We start from the raw sequence: 20026 nt of genomic DNA, 5'->3' as shown, positions 1-20026 counted from the left end.
TCTAGAGCCAAAGCTCAGAATGGGACCCGAGCTCCCGAACCCTGTCACTGCCACCGACTTGGGGCCTCGGTGTCCTCGCCTGCTCTCCTTGTTAGGTGCCAGCGAGCTGTAAACGGGGCACGTATGTTAATAAGTGCTCGGCTCTCACTCCGGCCGCCAGGGAGAAGCTTCGGCTTTCAGTGGGCTGCGGCAGAGAAGACAGCAGGCTCGCCACAGCCCCCAAAGCCTGGGCTCTGTGCTGTCAGCCAGCTCCGTGTTTATCCTGCAGGCCAGGAGCCCAGGAACCAGCAAGGAGCCGTGGCCCCTGTGTGATGGGGACCAGAGAGGGGTGTGATCGCAGAACTGGGGGAGCAGTGCTTCCTTCACGGGCGGACAGGGAAGGCCCCTCCCAGGGGACGTTTGGGCAGAGGTCTGAATGACTCGAAGGGACAAGAAGCTCCACATGCAAGCACAAGGAGCACGTGCAAAGGTCCTGAGGTGGAAATGCCGGAGAGGATCGCTGTGAGCGGAAGAGAGTGAGTACGTGTGAAGCGATGGGCTCAGCTCCCTTGAGTGGTTGTGTTGTGGTTCGGGTGCCTGGCCCAGCGTAGAAGGTCCGGGGGGAGCACTGGTTCTTGGACCGTACTAGCTTGTTCTGTTGGTTGTGTCAACTGGTTTTCTCTTTCTTTATTGTTCTGCCTTTTTAAGCTTCCCGTTTGGAAAGAGTCAAGACCTTGGTATTGGATCAGATCATTTCCACCCGGAAACAAGGACTTTGAAATGGAGAAACCTCTTGTAGAACCCAGGGTGCCCCCCCCCCGCCCCGCCCCATCTCAAATGCTTTTTGTAATGCTGTTATTCTTCAAGGTGGTGTTTGGACAGTCCCACGTCTTGTTATCATCTGTGTTGTGAAACCACTCAGGCGGCCCTGGTCTCCTCTCTGGCTATCATTTTGGGGAGGGTATCAGACAAGATGGCATGCAGTCCTGACGATGGAACATTCTGAAGCATATTTGTAAATCTGGATGGGGAAGGCACTTGTTAGTGGCCATCCTTGTGCTGGTTCCCTTTGTTTTATTTTTTGAACTTTTCATTACGGGGAATTTGAACACATGCAAAGGTAGACAAAATAGGGTAAAGAACCCACATACTCATCACCCAGCCCCAACCCATCAGCCCATATGGCAGAATGCCCTCCTGTCCATGATGAAATATCCCGCATGTTGTTTTTTCTATATTTTGGTTTTAGTTTTTTTATTTTTAAAGTTATTTAGGCCTCATGGCTTGTGGGAGGATTGAACCTGGGTCCCCTGCAGTGGAAGCACTGAGTTTTTTTGGGTTTTTTTTTAAAGATTTATTATTATTTATTTTATTTATTTTTGGCTGCGTCAAGTCTTAGTTGTGGCACGCAGGCCTCTTTGTTGCGGTGTGCGGGCTTCTCTCTAGTTGTGGTGTGTGGGTTTTTTTCTCTTCTCTAGTTGTGGTGCGCGAGTTCCAGAGCACGTGGGCTCTGTAGTTAGCGTCACGTGGGCTCTAGTTGAGGCGCGTGAGATCGGCGCACAGGCTTAGTTGCCCCGCAGCATGTGGGATCTTAGTTCCCTGACCAGGGATCAAACCTGTGTCCCCTGCATTGTAAGGTGGATTCTTTACCACTGGACCGCCAGGTAAGTCCCGGAAGCACTGAGTCTTAACCACTGGACTGCCAGGGAATTCCCAAAACATTTTGTTTTTAAAGAATTGCAGACTCCCAAAAAGTTGCAGAAATAGTATGGAGAAGTCCCACGTGCTCTTCCCCCAGTGGTGACATTTTACACGGCCACAGTCCACTGTCAAAACTAGGAAGTTGATGTTGGCACAGAACACTACAGGCCTCACTCAGATTTCACTAGTTTTAGTACGCATTCATTTTTTGGTATGTCTGTGTGGTCTCTTATCACCTGTGTAGATTTGTGTAACCACCATCACAGTAAAAATACAGAACTGTCAAAAAAAAAAAAAAAGATACAGAGCTGTCTTGTCAACACAGACCAATTCCCTCGTGATCCCCCTTTAAAGTCACCCCCACCTCCCACCCTCAGCCCCCGGCAGCCACTGATCTGTTTTCCAGCTCTATAATCTTGTCATTTTGACAGTGTTAGGGAATCATATGTAACCTTATGGGATTGGCTTTTTCACATAAGATCCATCTGAACTGTTGTGTGTATCAACAGTTTATTCCTTTTTATTGCTCGGTAGTAACTCTAATTATCCAGTATGATTTTATCATCCTTTTTATTTCTATAAGGTGGGTAGTAGTGGTAATGTCCCATTTGACATTCCTGATTTTAGCACTTTGAGTCTTCTCTCTTGTTTTTCTTGATCATTCTACCTAAAGGTTTGTCCATTTTGTTGATCTTTTCAAAGAACCAGCTTTTGGTTTAGTTAATTTTTTTCTATTTTCTATTTCTATTTTGTTAATTTCTCCTCTGATCTTTATTATTTCTTTCCTTCTGCTTGCTTTAGGTTCAGTTTGCTCTTCTCTTTCCAGTGCCATAAGGTAGAAGTTGAGATTATTGATTTGAGAGCTTCATCTTTTTTTCATATAGGCAGCTATAAATTTACCTCTCAGTTCTGCTTTAGCTGCACTGTATAAGTTCTGGTTTGTTGTGTCTTCATTTTCATTCACCTCAAAGTATTTTCTAATTTCACTTTTGATTTCGTCTGTGACCCATTGGTTATTTAGGAGTGTGTTGTTTAATTTTCACATAATTGTGACTCCCCACATTTCCTTCTGTCATTGACCTCTAATTTCCATTGAGGTCAGAGAACCTACTGTGTATGATTTGAATTCTTGTTAATTTGATGAGGCTTGCTTTGTAGCCTAATATTTGGTGTATCCTGGAAAATGTTCCATATGTCCTGAGAAGAAAGGATATTTTGCTGCTCTTGGGTGGGGATTTCTATAGATGTCTGCTGGTTTGTAGTGTTGTTCAAGTCTTCTGTTTCTTTGTTGATCTTCTTCCTTGTTTTATTCATTATTGAAAGTGAGATATTGCTGTCTCCAACTATTATTATTGAATTGTCTATTTCCCCCTTCATTTCTGTCAGTTTTTGCTTCATTTATTTTGGGGCTCTGTTATTAGGTTCATATATGTTTATAATTGTTATATCTTCCTGATGGAGTGGCCCTTTTATCTTTATAAAATGGCCATATTTATCTCTAATGACACTTTTATTTTGAAGTCTATTTTGTGTGATATTAGTATAACCACTCCTGCTTTCTTATGGTTGCTATTTGCATGTTATACCCCTTTCCGTCCTTTTATTATCAGCCTATTTATGTTTTTGAATCTAAAGAGTAGAGACAACATATAGTAAGATCTTTTTTTTTTTTTTCAAAGTTAAGATTCTTTTTTTTTTTTTTTAATTTATTTCTTTATTTCTTTTTGGCTGTGTTGGGTCTTCGTTTCTGTGCGAGGGCCTTCTCCAGTTGTGGCAAGCGGGGGCCACTCTTCACCGCGGTGCGCGGGCCTCTCACCATCGCGGCCTCTCCCGTTGCGGAGCACAGGCTTCAGACGTGCAGGCTCAGCAACTGTGGCTCACGGGCCCAGCCGCTCCGTGGCATGTGGGATCCTCCCAGACCAGGGCTCGAACCAGTGTCCCCTGCATTGGCAGGCGGACTCTCAACCACCGCGCCACCAGGGAAGCCCATAGTAAGATCTTTTTCTTCTTCCAATCTGATAATCTCTGTCTTTTGATTGGATTGTTTAGTCACATTTAAGTCATTATTGATACAGTTGGATTTACGTCTTCCCTTTTCTTTTTGCTTTCTGTCCAACGTCTTTTGTTTCTCTCTTCCTCCTTTACTGCTTTCTTTTGCATTAAGTGAATATTTTCTAGTATAACATTTTAATTCCTTTAATGATTTTTTTCATTATATTTTTGGAAGTATATTCTTAGTGGTTGTTCTAGGTCTTATATACATCTTAACTTACCGGAATCTACTTCTGATTCCCAGTATTATTTGAAGCAAGTTTATACTGACTCCATCTGAACTGTGATTAATCAGGATTAAACACATTTGATCAATGAGATGGCTTGGGTGACGGGTTTTTCAAGGATGCTGATGCGTCTGTTGGCCTCAGTGGTGCCCTTCTTTTGTTTATTCCTTTTCACATTTGGTGAAATGCACGTCTCAAAGGACCTGTAATGATCAGAAATATTTGTGAAGCCCTGCCTTCTCAGGATCAGGCTTGGGGAGGCCCCGACTCCTGTGTCATCACTCTCCTTGTAGTTTTGGCCTTCCTTTCTTCTCCCTTGCCCCATCTAACCTGACTGGTTTGTAGCCCTGATCCTGCCTCAGGATTCCAAATCTGGGTCAGTGTGTCATGCGCACTTGGAGGCAGGTCTTTGGGGTTAAGGAGTGCCCGGTGCAAGGAGGCCCAGGTCAGCCTCGAGATAAGTCTGCGAAGGCCAGCAAGATGGTTGGGCTGTGACTTGGTTGTTAGCTGTCACTCTTTTTGTGAGAGCCCAGGTGGGCGGCCTGAGGGGTGGTGGTCAGGATGGCACTGGGTAGAGAACCAGGAGCAGACCGAGTGGGTGCCTCTGGTCACCAACAGCGTGAGCAGCCCCAGTGTTCTGGATACATTTAGTTGAAGCTTCAAAACAGCATCAAAGTTTTGATCAAATGTTGGGGAGCTCTCGTGCTATTTTTTTTCTGGCTTAGTATTTTTTTTTAATAACAACTTTATTAAGTATAATTCACATGCCATACAATTCACCCTTTTAAAGTGTGCAATTCAGTGGTTGTTAGTATATTTACAGGGATGTGCAGCCATCACCACCATTGAATTCTAGAACATTTTCATCACTCCAGAACCCCATACCTATTAAATAGTCACTCTCCATTCTTCAGCTCAGACAACCAAATGTTGTAGTGTCTCTGTGGATTTGCCTGTTCTGGATGCTTTATATAAAGGGAGTCACACACTGTGTGGCCTTCGGTGTCTGGCTTCTCTCACTGACCATCATGTTGTCAGAGGATGATGTGTGTTGTAGTGAGGGTCAGTGCTTCACTCCTTCCATGGCTGCATAATATTCCACTGCATGAATGGACCACATTTTGTTTATCTGTTCATCCATCGATGGACATTTGGGCTGTTTCCACTTTTTTTGGCTGTTGTGAATAATGCCTACGATGCATAATGTGGACATTCATGTACAAGTTTCTGTGTGGACACGTTTCATTTCTCTTGGGTAGACGCCTAGGAGTGGAATTGCTGGGCCAGATGGAAGGTCCGTGTTTGACGTTTTAGGAAACTGCCAAATTGTCTTTCACAGTGGCTACACCGTGATATAATCCCACCAGCAGCGTACGAGGGTTCCAGTGTGGCTTGGCATTTTTAAATTTGAATTAGGTTGGGGACCATAGTCATTTTGGTGATGGTTTAATCCCAGGATGCGCTGCCTCTTTGCCCTGAGATCAGCTCCCGTCCACCCAGGTGGACCAGCCAGGGAGCTGCTGGGAATGGGACCTCTGGGAATGGAGCTGAAGGGATGGGACCTCTGGGTCCTGGCACGGCTCTCGAGGCGGCTCTGCGTCCCCTTTGTTTTTATAAAAGTGGTACATAAGTGTTGTCAGCAGAGACAGAAGCCTGTGTGAATTACAGATTTCCCCAGATCCTGCCACCCGGATAGAACCATTCTTGACATCGTGGTGAAGGCTCTCTGGTCATCGCCGTGTGTCAGGTGGAGGTCTTTCTAGTTTGTTGACTCCACACTCCCCAGCGGACCCCCTTCTGTTTTGAAGGGTGTTGCTCAGTTGTCCCCAGGAAGGTGGTCTGCTTGGATGCTCCTGCGACAGCTGGGGGCTCTCGTCATCCTGGCGACAGCCCCAGCTTTTGTGCCTCCTTCTAATCTGTCACCTCCTAGTCACTGCTTTTTTTTGAAATGCCAGTTCATAGCCCTCGCCCATGTGTTACACTCAGGTGTTTGTTTTTTTTTCTTGACTTAGAACGGGGTTTCTCACCCTCAGCACTATTGATATCTCTGAGCTGGATCCTTCTGGGGGGGCCGCCCCGGGCGCGGGGAGGTGTGGAGCCCATCCCTGACCCCCACCCCTCGATGCCAGGAGCCCCTGCCCTCCCCCAGTCGTGACAAGCACAGATGTCCCCAGATCTCACCAGGTGTCTGCCGGGGGACAGACTCGCCTCTGGTTGAGAACCAGTGTTTTATTATAACCCTTTCTATATTAGGGTGATTAGCATCTTCTGCATTATACGTTTTTTCTCAGTTTCTCATTTATCTCCCGGCTTTATTTTTGATGTGTTGTTACATGGAATATTTTAAAGCTTATTGCCAAATTTGTCATTTCCTTTAAAGCGCCTGGTCTTGTGACCTGCCCAGAGAGGTCTTCCCTTCCCTGAGATTACCAAAACACTGGCCCACTTTTTTTTCCTCCTGCGTTTTTATGGGTTTTAGAAGGCGCCACAGTCTGGAGGCCCCGGGCGGGGACGGAGCTGCGTGTTTTCCACGCGGCTCTCCTGTAGTCTGCACAGGCTGGTGAGGCTCGTGGTTAGGACACGGCTCTCGAGCTGGGCTCCCCTGTTGCTAGCTGTGGGATCACTGCCCCGTGCCTCAGCTTGCTCATCTGTGAAATGGGCTGTGAGAGCAGTGCCTGCCTCCTAGGGTTTTGGGGCTGATCAGACATGCCAGGTGCTTAGAGCCGGGCCCACACGTGGTGACCTGTGCCCCCATCATCGGCCTTTTTATCTGTTCTGGTCATCCCTGACCCTCGCGCTAGCTCCAGGGGAAGCTCCAGGCAAGCTCTAGAAGGATGACGCTGTTTGGGGAGGTCAGGGAACCTGTCCAGGGTCCCCAGGGCCTTGGGTGAGGGGCAGGGTCCTCTCCGGGATCAGAACGTGTGCACACGTGCGTCGTCCGGCCCCACAAAATTACGAGGTACCTTTGCAGAGGAATAGGAAGATTATTTTGTCAATGATTATGGTTTTAAATGGTTAGTTATGGAACATTGAAGACCTGTACACACGAGTAAAGAATGGGCTGGTGTCTTGAGCGTCTGCAGGGGTGGCCTTCTGGCCGTGTGGGGAGCTTGCTGGGGTGCCGGGGTCCGCCCCGCTCTCTGTGTGGCGGCAGCCCCTTGCCTGGGCTGTGGGCTGGGGGACAGGCGGTGGCCTTTGCCCAGGCTGTGTCCCTGACCCCCCGAGCCTAGTGAAGACGTAGGTGGGCTGGCAGGCCCTGTTCTTGTCCACGATGTTCCAAAAGCAGGTGCTGGCAGCCTCCTTGGCTCCCTGGCCTTTCAGCCACGTGCTTCCTTTTTTTTTAATCTTTTCAATCCAAGTGCTTCCTTTCTCTTTTTTTTTCTTTTTGAATAAAAAATATTGGAGATGTAATTTCAGATTTCCAGAAAAGTTGCAAGAATGGCACGAAGAATTCCCAGACACCTTTCACCTGGCTCCCTCGGAGTTAACCTTTCACTGCAGCTGCTCTTGTTCCTTTTCTCTCTCTCATCCTCTCTCTCTGCGCATTTCTTCCTGAACTGTTCCACATACATGCCTCTTTACCTCTAAATACCTCAGTGGGCATCTCTTCTGAACAAGGGATTCTCTTATCAAATTAGCAAAACCAGGAAGTTAATTCTCAAAATTCCCAGAGAGTCCAGGCTCACACACTGCGTTAATACGTCACGTCTCTTTTGTTTCTGTTCATCTGGATCAGTTCCTGAGTCTGTCCTTCTGGCTCGTGGCTTGGATGTTGGGAGGGTAAAGGCCCGTTATCCTGTGGGGCGTCGCTCGGTGTGGGTTTGTCTGATGGTCCTCTCACGTCTGGCAGGAACATCCCAGAAGCAGTCTGGTGTCCTCGGAGCATTGTCTCTGGAACCCACTTCTGGTGGCATCAACCTGGCCCACTTGGGTAAGGGGGTGTCGTCCAGATTTCTCCACCCTGAAGTTACAATTTTACCATTTGTAATTGGTAAGTTTCTTGCGGGAGGTCCTTGGGGACCATGTAAACACCCCATTGTTCCCCCAACATTCACTGTTTGTTTGGGCAGCCATTGTTTTTTTTTTTTTTTTTTTTTTTTTTTTTTTTTTTTTTTTTTTTTTTTTTTTTTTTTTTTTTTTTTTTTTTAAAGGATTTTCTTATTTATTTATTTATTTATTATTTTTGGCTGTGTTGGGTCTTCGGTTCGTGCGAGGGCTTTCTCCAGTTGCGGCAAGCGGGGGCCACTCTTCATCGCGGTGCGGGGACCGCTCTTCATCGCGGTGCGCGGGCCTTTCTCTATCGCGGCCCCTCCCGTCGCGGGGCACAGGCTCCAGACGCGCAGGCTCAGCAATTGTGGCTCACGGGCCCAGCTGCTCCGTGGCATGTGGGATCTTCCCAGACCAGGGCTCGAACCCGTGTCCCCTGCATTAGCAGGCAGATTCTCAACCACTGCGCCACCAGGGAAGCCCCAGCCATTGTTGATTCTTGCCAAGTAGGGATTGTCTAATTCCACCATTCCTTCTGCATTTATTATTTGGCTTTCTACTGTGAAGAACAGCTGTCTCTTCTTCCCCATCTGTTTATTTATATCAGCGAGGACGCATGGGTCCTTAACTGATTCACTAGATTGTAATCCATTGCTGTCATTGTTTTCGGTTGCTCTGGTGGTCCCAGATTTATCCAGAGGTAGAGCCCCCTCCCGCTGGCTTCTTGTGTCCTTCAGGCACGTGCCCACCAGTCTCTGGGCACTTCCCTACTTTCGGGCACAGTGAGGTGTTCCAGGCCCATGCTGCGCACTCGCACCTCAGCTCCAGGCTTGACTGCTTCTCCAGGGAGCCCTGGTTCTTCTTGTGGACAGTGCATTTAGAAACCAAGATCTGGGTGTTCAGTTGCTCATTGCCAAGGGGATGTCTTTGCCTCTGGGCCCTTTTGCCCGGGAAATAGGTGTGTAAATAAATACACATGTGCATACATTAGTGTGTCTGTGTGTACATGTATCGCACAGACACCCACGTCCATTTCTGCTTCTGCCTATACACACTAGTGCCCACGAGTTCACACCGACACCTCCACTTCCAGCCCTTTGTTTGTGCAGGCTGCTTGCCGGCCTCCCCTTCCCTCTTGTGTAACTCTGTCTCTGTCAGTGAGAGCCCTGCGTCACCCACAGTAAAAGAAGCCCCTGGAGTAAGTCAATATTTGCTTTATCTTTATCTAAAAGGCACATAGTTCCAAAACCATGCTTAAAAGTGACATGGCTTAGTTCTTTCTTTTCCTCTTTATTGTGGTTGTATTATGTACTTGAAATACTGTTTGGTTTGCTTCTGTTTGTATTTCATTGTAGGATTCTTCACCCCCCACCCCCAGTTCTTGTTGATTTCATTCATTCCCTCATTCATTTAGTATGTGGGACATTAACATGGTTCAAGGGTCAGAAAGGTGTCTGGAGAGATGCGTCATCACCCTTCCTCGCCCTCGCTCCTGCAGGGAATGATCTCATTAGTTTATGTCTCAGAAATGCAGAATTGTGTGTGTGTGTATATATATATATATATATATATATTTTTTTTTTAACCACGCCTTGCGGCTTGTGGATCTTAGTTCCCCAACCAGGGATTGAAACCATGCCCCAGGCAGTGAAAGCGTGGAGTCCTAACCACCGGACTGCCAGGGAAGTCCCAAGTATATTTTCTTATACATGGAAGGTGGCACAGTGGGGATCACTCTTGCACTTTTCTCTTTTCACTGCGCAGCGCGTCCTGGAAACAGCTTCATCTGGCCGTGGAGACGTTCCCGCCCTCCTGCACGGCTGCGTGGTGTCCACTGGGGGCTGCAGCACAGTTAACCCAGCCTCTCCCCTGTACGTGCATTGGGCTTGTTTCCAGTATCTTGCTGGTACAAACGGTGCAGCAGTGAATGCCCTGGTGTAGAGGTATCTTCATGTTCTTGGAAGAGTATCTTCAGGGTCGATTTCTAGAAGTGGGATTGCTGGCTCAAAAGATCAGTGCCAAGATGTGTGTTAGCTTCTGGCACGTTCCCTCCTGGGGGGGCGGATGGGTTTACTCTCACTAGCACCGAGAGGGTCTGGTCCCACAGCCTCACTAGCAGGGTGTGCTGTTCTAGTGTAAACATGCTGATCTGAGCCGTGAGAGATGGGGTCTCAGTGTAGTTACTTTTCTTTTTTTTTTTTTTAATTTATTTTTGGCTGCGTTGGGTCTTCGTTGCTGCGTGTGGGCTTTCTCTAGTTGCGGCGAGCAGGGGCTACTCTTTGTTGCGGTGCGCGGGCTTCTCATTGCGGTGGCTTCTCTTGTTGCGGAGCATGGGCTCTAGGCGCGCGGGCTTCAGTAGTTGTGGCACGCGGGCTCTAGAGCACAGGCTCAGTAGTTGTGGCACACGGGCTTAGTTGTTCGCGGCATGTGGGATCTTCCCGGACCAGGGCTTGAACCCACATTCCCCTGCATTGACAGGCGGATTCTTAACCACTGCGCCACCAGGGTGGTCCCGGGGTCTCAATGTAGTTTCAATGAGCATTTCTGAAGTTAGGGGTGAGGTCGAGCATCATTTCATGTGTTAAAAGCCAGTTTGGTATCTTTTCTGTGAATAGTCTGTTTATGCTTTTCACCCACTTTTCAGCTGGATTTTTGACGTTTCCTCATTGATTCAATTCCACCCTTACCCAGTGCTTTGAGATGCCACCCTTGTCTCCCCCAACTCCCTGATCTGTGATCCCCCAGCCCCTGGAGGAGGTCAGGCTCTAGAAAGACACGTGCACACACTTTCCTTTCCAGCGTGCTACGTGTGCCCCACAGGACATGGTTGATCCGAAGTGTGCCCTGCAGGACATGGTTGATCGCTTCCAGGCATCTCAGGTTCTCAAGATCCAGCTGGAACCTTTCCGTCCCGGTGCTCCCGACCCTGCAGAGGCAGGTCCTGCAGAGGAGTTGGGGTGGACGGGTGGGCTGTGTGTCCAGAGCATAAAGGCCTAAGAACAGCCAGTGGAAGAAGGCGGGTATTTTTTTAAACAGAGACATTGCCAGACTGCCCTTGGGAGCGGTCCTGGGTGGCCACTGGGGGCATGTCACCAGATCTGCCTTCCTTGCCCGAGTGAAGCTCTTAAATGACAAAGCCCATGACAGCTGCCATTTACGAGGGTTTACCGTGTGCCAGGGTTTCCTTCCGGTGCTTTTGTCTGTGGCCTTGTTTAACCTCCTGCAATCCCACAGTAGGGCACGGTGACCCCCACTTGACAGATGAGGAAACCGAGGTGCAGAGGTTAGGAACTTGCCCCAAGTCACACGGCCGGCTGGGACCCCTCGGGGGCATCTGTGCCGGTCTCTGCAGCCCCGCCATGGTCTCCAGAGAATGGAGTAGGACGTACCATGGGAAATGTGATCACAGAACTGTGTGAGGCTCTGCCACTGGGGAGCGGGCTCGGGAGGCCCCCTCTCTGGGGTTTAGCCTCTTTTTGTCCCTCACTCCATTGCTGTAACGTCCAGCATCTTCTCAGGTGCTTGCTGGCTGTTTGTATATCTCCTGCCGGGAGGTGTCCATTCAGTTCCTTTACCCACTTGTGAATTAGGTTGTTTTTGTTGTTGTTGGCCTATAAGAGTTCTTTATTCTGGATACAAGTCCCTTTTGAGATCTAAGGTTTGCAGATATCTTCACCTATTCTGTGGGTTGTCTTTACTTTCTTGATTATGTCCTTCGAAGCACAAAGTCAGTTTATTTATTTTTTCTTTTGTCGCTTGTGCTTTTGGTGTTGTATCTAGAAACCGTTGCCTAATCCCAGGTCACAAAGATTAATTCATGTGTTTCCTTGTAGGAGTTTTAGAGGTTTAGCTCTAACGTTTAGATATGTGAGTTAATTTTGAGTTAATTTCTGTCTGGTGTGAGATAGGGGTCCAGCTTCATTCTTTTGCACGTGGACATCCAGTTGTGCCAGCACCATTGTGGTAAAGACTGCTCTTTACCCCTTGGACAGTCTTGGCAACCTCACTGAACACCAACTAACTTTAAATGTGCAGGTTTATTTCTGGACTGTCCACTATCGTCCATTGAGCTCTCTGTACATCCTGAGGCCAGGACCGCATTGGCTTGATCACTGTAGCTTTGTCACCCCGAGTTATTTTATATCTAGTCTCTGGGGTGGACGTTAAAGAAAAATTGATATGGTTCTTACATTTCCAGGAGATGAGGTCAGAGCCTTCCTGGGGTTGGGACCCAGACAACCCAGGGGGCCCGCCACCTCCCTACCTGAGCCTTTGCCACTTCCGCAGCTGGATTTTGTTGTCTGTGAGGATACAGAGGATTTGGTGAGATATTTGTAAACGAGAGGCTCTTTTCCCAGTCTGTAAAGACTGATGAAAATGTCAGCTCTTCAGGTCTCTCAAACAGGAAGCATCTGAAACTTGTGTTCAGCAGGTTGGATCTTTAATCAGTCCTGAAACTGGATTGCAGGCTGGCGTCAACTTGCTTTTTCTTTTCTTATCGGTTTGGATCTTTTTACAGCCAGACTCTCCTCTTCCAGCTAAAACCTGCTGTGCAGTGAACTTCAGAGGACGGAGATAGAGGTGGTTGTGTTTTTTGTTTGTTTTGTTTTAGTTTTCTTTTGCTTTTGATATTTTATTTTGAAATAATCTAAGAGGCATTGAAATGTTGCCGAGATGGTACAGAGAGTTCCCGTGTACCTTTCAGCCACGTTCCCCTGATACTAACGCCTAACGTAACTGCGGAAGGATGACCTGAAGTAATAACAACAGATTTTATTAGGATCCCACCGGTTGTCCCTCTCAGCCCCTTTTCTGCCCAGGACCCCACCCGGGACCACACGGTGCAGGGGTCAGGCTCCTTAGGCTCCTCCGGACTGGGGTCGTGTCTCAGTCTTTCCTTGTGTGTCGTGACCTTGACCCTTCCGGAGAGCACTGGTGGAGGATTTTATAGTGTCCCTCACCTTGGCTTTGTTTCTCATGGTGACACGAAGGTTATGTATTTGAGGGAGGCTGCCCCAGGGCGATGTGCTGATATGTCTCTTTGCCTGTGGGGTCAACCTTCACCCCTCTGTTAAGGTGGCACCTGCTTGGAGTCTCCGCCGGAAGGTTGCAGGTTTTTCCTCTGGGACCTCGCGACAGCACACCTGCTTCTCATAAACACTTGCCTGTCAATTTCAGCATCTGTGGTGGATCTTCCCCGCAGCAGTGATTACTGTACAGATCTCACGGTGCATTTATGTTGCCTTCACTCCTTCTGCATTATGATCTGGAATGTTTTGTAGAAGAGAGCTATCCCTTCTCCGCCATTTACATGACGTTTTGAATTTCATAAGGACCAGTAAGGACCGGCAAGTGTTTATGGTACTCTGTGGGTTTACAGTCGGGACTGTCACTGCTCATCTTGTCGTCCTCGCTGTCCTCGCTTTGGTCGTCCGGTGCCCCTTCACTGCGCTCGTGTCCTCCTGGGAGTCCCCATCTTCTGTGAGCGTTTCCGCCCTCCCTGCTCCCACGAGGGGCTCCAGCTCACCTTGGGAGCCGCGGGGAGCAGGCTGAGTTGGGCGCTGAGCCCTCCTGGATCAGATAACACACACAGGCGAGGGCTCCCTGCCTCTGTGGGCGGAAGATGCCCGTCAGCTCTCTGCCTCTCGGACCCCGGGCCCGGCTCCCGGGCCACCGTGGGCAGTGTGGGTGGTGTGGGTGGACCCATCCCGAGGGCCAGCCCTAGGTGACCCAGAGCTGATAGGACCAGGGACCCAGCTACCCCTGCCCGGGCTGGGGAGGCCAGGCCTGTGGGGTCCCAGAGGTGCCAGCAGCCGGTGGCAGTTCCTGGTGCCTCAGCGTGTGGAGGCAGCTGGCTCTTCCCCCGTTCCTGCTGCTGCTTCCCGGCCCACCTGCCTGCCCTTTGCAGAGGGTAGAGGAGGAGGTGGAGGAGCCATCCGCGTCTGCGGGGCGGGCACCTCGGGAGAGCGACATCATCCGGTTGTCAGACGGCGCCTTTTTGAAGGAGAAATGGTCAGGGTGTGCCTCTTTGGGGTGGTGGTGTCTGAGGCCTTGGGTCGCCGCTCAGCCTGTCCCCTCGCTGCAGCTGGGCGCCCCCTGCCCACCCCGAGTTCTCTTCTCAGCGCCCGGCTTTCCCAGGGACCGCAACCAGGACAGCGGCCTAGCCCTGCCAGCCTGGGCAGCAGGAGGCACCAGGGCCTTTCTGTTTCGTTTTCCTTTTAAAAAGTACATAGACTTTATCGTTTAAACAGTTGTAGATTTGTAGAGAAATTGAGAGCGCTAGGGAGAGTTCCCTACACCCCTGACCCCGACACCCAGTCTCCCATTATTCCGTTTTACGTGAGGCGGGTGCGTTTGTTGCGATCAGTGAACCTTATGGGTACGTTCTCGTTGGTTAGGGTCCTACTTCTTCCAGTTTGCCTTGTGTGCCCCTGGTGTCCTCTTCTGTCCCAGGACCCCGTCCGGGACCCCCGTGACATTCAGGTGTCTCGTCTCCTCGGGCTCCTCTGGGCTGTGATGGTTCCTCAGACTTTCCTTGTTCTCCATGCCCTTGACGGGTTTGAGGACTGTGGCCAGAGATTTTGTAGAATCTCCCTCAGTGGGAACTTGTCGGGTGTTTTTCTCACGGTTACACTGGGGTGCTGGGTGCTGGGAGGAGGACCACCTGTGAAGGGCCGTCTCATCCTTCATCTCGGGGTGCCTGCCGTCAACATGACTCATCACTGCTGGTGTTGACCTCGGTCCCCTGGCTGAGGTCGTGCTGCTCAGGTGTCTCCACTGGAAGGTCACACCTCCGCCCTTTCCATACTGTCCCTCTTGGAAGGAAGTCACTGTGACCAGCCCACACTTAAGGGCCCCCTGATCCCTCAGCCTGGCTGCCCTGTGCCGAGTGGGCTGTGGCCAGGAAGGAGGCCAGGCCCCTGGTGTCTCAGGGCCTGCAGGGTGGTGACAGGCTGGCTACGGGGGGCCCTCAGTCCTTGCAGGAGCAGGGGAGGCGGGTGAGCCTAGCCCCACATGGCCATAGATCAGGGTGGACAGAGGCCTTGCCTTGGCTGTGGCCTGAGGGCTGAGCGTTAACCTCAGCCCCAGAGCTTCCAGCCTCCTATTTTGGGGTCAGTGCTGTCATCCCCCAGAGCACGAGGGCAGGAGGACCCCGCGGCCATGGGCAGCAGCAGACTGGGGTCTGTCCAGCCGAGGACCACAGGCTCGGGTGGTCTTTGCCTTGCAGCCCATGTGCTGTGCGTGGGGTGGCCCATCGTCCATCTGGGGAGACAGTGTGCAAAGAGGTAGTGACAAGTGACCAGGGAGACATGTGACCCCATCAGATGTGAGTGGAAGTCAGGCCGGCCATTCTCAGCAGGGAGGCCTGCGGGCAGTGGGGGTGAGAAGGTCCCTCTCCTCTGTCATCGGGGAGACGTACGTGGAAGCTGCCGGATCAGTCTCCCTTTGCTGTGGTAACAAATGACCACAGACTCAGTGACTTAAAACAATGCGCGTTTATTATCTCACCGCCCTGGCGGCCAGAAGTCCGACACGGGTCTCACTGGGCTCGGATCAAGGTGTGGGCAGGGCTGATTGATCCTCCTGGAGGCGCCAGGGAAGAATCGGTTCTTCGCCGTTTCCAGCTTCTAGAGGCACCGCATCCTCGGCTGGTGGCCCCTCCCCCGTCTTCAGAGCACGAGCACATCGCTCTGACCTCTGCCTCTGTCGGCCGTTCTTCTCTGACTCTCACCCTCTCGCCTCCCTCTTGGAAGGACTCTGGGGATGACACTGGGCCCCCTGATAACCCAGGATCGTCTTCCATCTCAAGATCCTTAACTTGGACTTCCCGGCGGTCCAGCAGATAAGACTCTGCACTTCCAATGCAGGGGGCCCGGGTTCGATCCCTGCTCGGGAAGCTAAGATCCCACGTGCGGCGCGACCAAAAAAAAGAAGAAAAAAGATGTAAAAAAAAAAAAAAAAGATCCTTAACTTCATCCCATCTGCAGTCTCTTGCCAGCAAGGAGAGCATAGTCACAGCTCCCGGGGATTAGGACGGGGACATCCTTGGGGGCCGTTGTTCCAGCAGCCGCAGCCATGTGGAGACATGGCAGAGTAATCGAACCCCCGGACTTCCGCCCTCGTCGCTGTCAGGGGCTGGCGGGGCTGTGGAGCGGGGCAGGTGGCAGCGACCGAGGAGCCCTTGGGACTACACGTGGCCCCGGGCGGCTTAGCTGATCCAGAGGAAGAGGCGAATGCCCGAGGGCCGGTCATTCCACAGCTCGGTGTGGCCTTTCAGCCCAGGGGCTGGCACTTGTTAGAAGACAGTGAAATCAGTGTAGTGGGTTGTGCCCAGTAATTTAAAAAACCTGATTTAAAAAAAAAGATAGAAAAGGTCAGCACACGTTGCCTGTTGAAAGGGTGTTTGTGGGACTTGTGCTATTTAAAGCTCCTGGTGAGATAGGGAAGGTGTGCAGGACCCCCAGGGCACCCCGGCTGAGCTGCCCCGCAGCCAGGTCGGCCCCCAGCAGCTAGTCCAGCTTCAGGCAGCATGTGCAAAGGCACAGGGGCAGGGAGGGTCCTGCAGACGCCGAGGCGTTAGCTCAGGTGTCCGGGAGGTAGGGGTGGGGAGCCCAGTGAGTCGGGGCAGCTGGAGCCCAGATTGTCAGAGGCCCTGGGGCCACACGCCACGTTTAGAGTCTTGTCCTGTGTCCATTCAGCAAGTGACCCTGAGCCTGGCTGTGAATGCTGTGGTGGGGACCCTGCCCCCGTGGGGTCTCAGCTGCGTGGCGCCTGCCACGCTCTGCCCTGTGCTGTCTGCCCCCCGGGGGTGTAGACGGCGGTCACCACGCGGCAGTTCCTGTCCGACTGTCCTCCTTGGAGGGGCACCTTCCCTGCCTGCGGGGGTTCGGAAGAGGCAGAACTTCTTGTAAACCTCCCAGGAGTGCCTGTACCTTAAGGTTTCCAGAAGCATCATTGGTCTGATTTGATTGTTTTTGGAGGCTCTTGCTTTCTCAGCTACTGATGTTTAGGAGCTGGGCTTGAAATGGGCCGTCACTGGAAGGCTTTAGTGGGGCAGGTGCTCGTGGTTGTGGATTTTCATGTTCTTGGGAAGTGGCGAGGATTTGGAAACATCTGAACAGAGGCAGGCATCCCTGGGCTGCACGCTGCTGCTAGGAGTGTAATTTGGAGTTAAGACTTAATCAGGCCATCGTTTTAGTTAATTGTGCTTTTGTTTTGCACATTTTAGGAACCATCGCCATTGCTGGAACCTGACAGAAACCCTAACAGAAGCTAGGTATTGGACCACCTCCCTGCAGCCTCGCTCCCCACTGCGTACCAGGAACCTTGCAGTAAGTACGTGTGCGGGCCCCCGGCCCCAGGGCTGCTGGTGGAGAAGGCGGCCCTGTTTGGTTCTGAGTTCCTGGGGTGTCCAGGGGCCAGATGCCCCTAGAGGAGCCTGGACCCCTCAACGTGGTTCTGCTGGATGTGCCTTCTCTCCGCGTCTGCACTCTGGCCCCTCAGCATCTGAACACCTATCCCTCACTTCTAGAAGCCCTGAGAACCATAGTGGGTTTCGGGGGGCTCCGGGATGGCCCAGGATGAGCTGCCCTATCTGTGTCGTGTCCCTGGGCAGGACACCACTTCTGGCTTCACCGAGGGGCATATTCACCCCACCTCACACCCTGCGGGAGATGATGACCAGTCACAGGGAGAGGGGAGGGTCTTCAAAAATGGAGGATTATTATTATTTTAATTAATTAATTAATTAATTATTTTTGGTTGCATTGGGTCTTTGTTGCTGTGTGCGGGCTTTCTGTAGTTGAGGCGAGCGGGGGCTACTCTTTGTTGCGGTGCGCGGGCTTCTCATTGCGGTGGCTTCTCTTCTTGAGGAGCACGGGCTCTAGGCGCGCGGGCTTCAGTAGTTGTGGCTCGCGGGCTCCAGTAGTTGTGGTGCACGGGCTTAGTTGCTCCATGGCATGTGAGGTCTTCCTGGACCAGGGTTTGAACCCGTGTCCCCTGCATCGGCAGGCGGGTTCTTAACCACTGCGTCACCAGGGAAACCCTGGAGGATTATTTTTAAATGCTTTGAAAATAATCCCATGACCCAGCTGCTTCTGGGTTTCAGCTCCAGCGTGTCCCCCTTCTCCTGGACTTTTCTAATTAACCAGGGACAGAGGGTTCACAGAGGTGGCCTCTGGAGGTGGCCCAAGGGGGGTCACTGGTAAGAAAAGAGGGAGCAGCCTGAGCCCCTAGTGGCTGGCACCCACGGGCAGGGGCACCCGGGTGGAGGGGCGTTCAGCGTGGGACGAGCAGTTCCCGTGCTCCTGGCCACAGCGAGGAAAGCTGGCTGAGCGAGAAAGGCTCGTGTTCAGTGTTGACCTTGGACGAAGCCTCCTCCCAAGGCCACGTGGCTATTGAGGGCTCAGTGTGGACTAGAATGTGGCCTTGTCTGTTCTGCCACGATTTAGGAACCGAGGAATTGGGCCGTGGAGCTCAGGTTCCCCTTTACAAGCGGTGGAGTGCAGGTTTTGTTCTTTAAAGGGGAGATTTCAGGCATCTGGGTCCGGGGCCGGCAAACTGCGGCCCGAGGAACACTCGGCCCACTCGGCCCACTCAGCCCATTGTGTATTCTTGTAAATAAAGCCTTATCGGCACACAGCTGCTTCTGTTCACTCGCGCCTTCCTCCTCACGGTGGTGGAATTGCGTGGTTGTGACAGAGGCCGCGTGCCTGCAGAGCTGCAAACGTTTACCGTGTGGTCCTGCACAGAGAAGGTGGGTCGTCCCCAGTCCCTGCCACCTTGTCACTGTCTGGGGCTGGGTGGACCAGGCCCTCGTCGACTGGTTTAGAAATGGTCAGTTCTGACTGTGTGTCCCAAAGCGTTGCTTTACCCTTAAAGCTCACGCTTTCTTACAAGACAGTCAAGTCCCTGAAACTCGGTTATCCTCTTTGTATCCCCATCTGCACGACACATTCTGCGTACGTAGCTCGCCCTGTGCGGTTAACTTTTTAGTAATCCCTCACAAGGATGCTAATCATCTCCCTCTATCAACCCATTTTATAGCTGGAGAAACTGAGCTCCAGCCCTGGAAGGTGTGAGAATGTTCTGGGGTGGGGGAAGAGTGGGAGACAGAAATGAGTGAGGTCACGGGTACCTTCCCCAAAAGGCCTCGGGCGTTCGCAGAGATCAGAGTGCTCGTGACAAACGGGACAGGTTGACTGCGGTCTGGCAGGTCCCAAACAGGCTGCCTTGGACTTCAAAAAAATTAAGTGTTATAGGGATGTAATTACATGCCATAATGGTCACACCTCAAAGTATACAATTCAGGGAATTCCCTGGTGGTCCAGTGGTTAGGACTCCGCACTTTCACTGACATGGGCACAGGTTCAATCCCTGGTCAGGGAACTAAGATCTCACAAGCCGCACAGTGGAGTGGACAAATTAATTAATTAAAATAAAGTATGCAATTTAGTGGTTCTGAGTACGTTCACAGAGCTGTGCCGCCACCCCACCATCTAACTCCATCTCACTCCAGAACATCGTTATCAACTCCCCAAAACCACGGTACATTAAGCAGGCACTCCCTCTCCCTCCCTCAGCCCCTGACAACCAGGAACCCACTCTCTGTGTCTGTGGATTGGCCTGTTCTGGACGTGTCCCATCAATGGAATCACACCCTGTGTGTCCTCCTCCGTCTGGCTTCTCTCACTGAGCATCGTGTCTCAGGCTCCATCCACGTTGCAGCGAGCGTCAGTGCTTCTCTCCTTTTCATGGCTGAGCGATGTGCCCGTGTGTGGAGGGACCACATTTGGTGTATCTGTCATCCGTTGATGGGCGCTCGTGTTGTTTCTGCTTTTGGGGTTTTATGAATGATGCTGCTGTGAACGTTCAGGTGTCTTGGTGGACGTGTGTTTTTGTTTTCCTTGAGTCGACACCCGTGTCTTGGTGGACGTGTGTTTTTGTTTCCCTTGGGTCGACACCCGTGTCTTGGTGGACGTGTGTTTTTGTTTCCCTTGGGTGGACACCCGTGTCTTGGTGGACGTGTGTCTTTGTTTCCCTTGGCTCGGCACCCAGGGGTGAGCTGGCCGGGTCAGATG

At 51.3% G+C, this 20026-nt stretch overlaps 1 protein-coding gene across 5 annotated transcripts in view; it reads left to right on the top strand.

Annotated features, from left to right (window-relative positions):
- Positions 1–20026, top strand: part of KDM4B (lysine demethylase 4B) — a 142265-nt gene that overhangs the window by 12802 nt on the left and 109437 nt on the right. For all 5 annotated transcript variants that reach the window (XM_057540634.1, XM_057540633.1, XM_057540635.1 and 2 more), the window contains exon 2: positions 17176–17278. The gene's annotated coding sequence lies outside the window, so the exon portion shown is untranslated. The remainder of the gene's footprint in view (positions 1–17175; positions 17279–20026) is intronic.

Source organism: Balaenoptera acutorostrata, chromosome 2 (genome assembly GCF_949987535.1).
Source record: "Balaenoptera acutorostrata chromosome 2, mBalAcu1.1, whole genome shotgun sequence".
In the NCBI taxonomy this organism is placed as follows: domain Eukaryota; kingdom Metazoa; phylum Chordata; class Mammalia; order Artiodactyla; family Balaenopteridae; genus Balaenoptera; species Balaenoptera acutorostrata.
The sequence above is the reverse complement of the archived record's forward strand: the minus strand, read 5'-3'. Positions and strand labels throughout refer to the sequence as shown.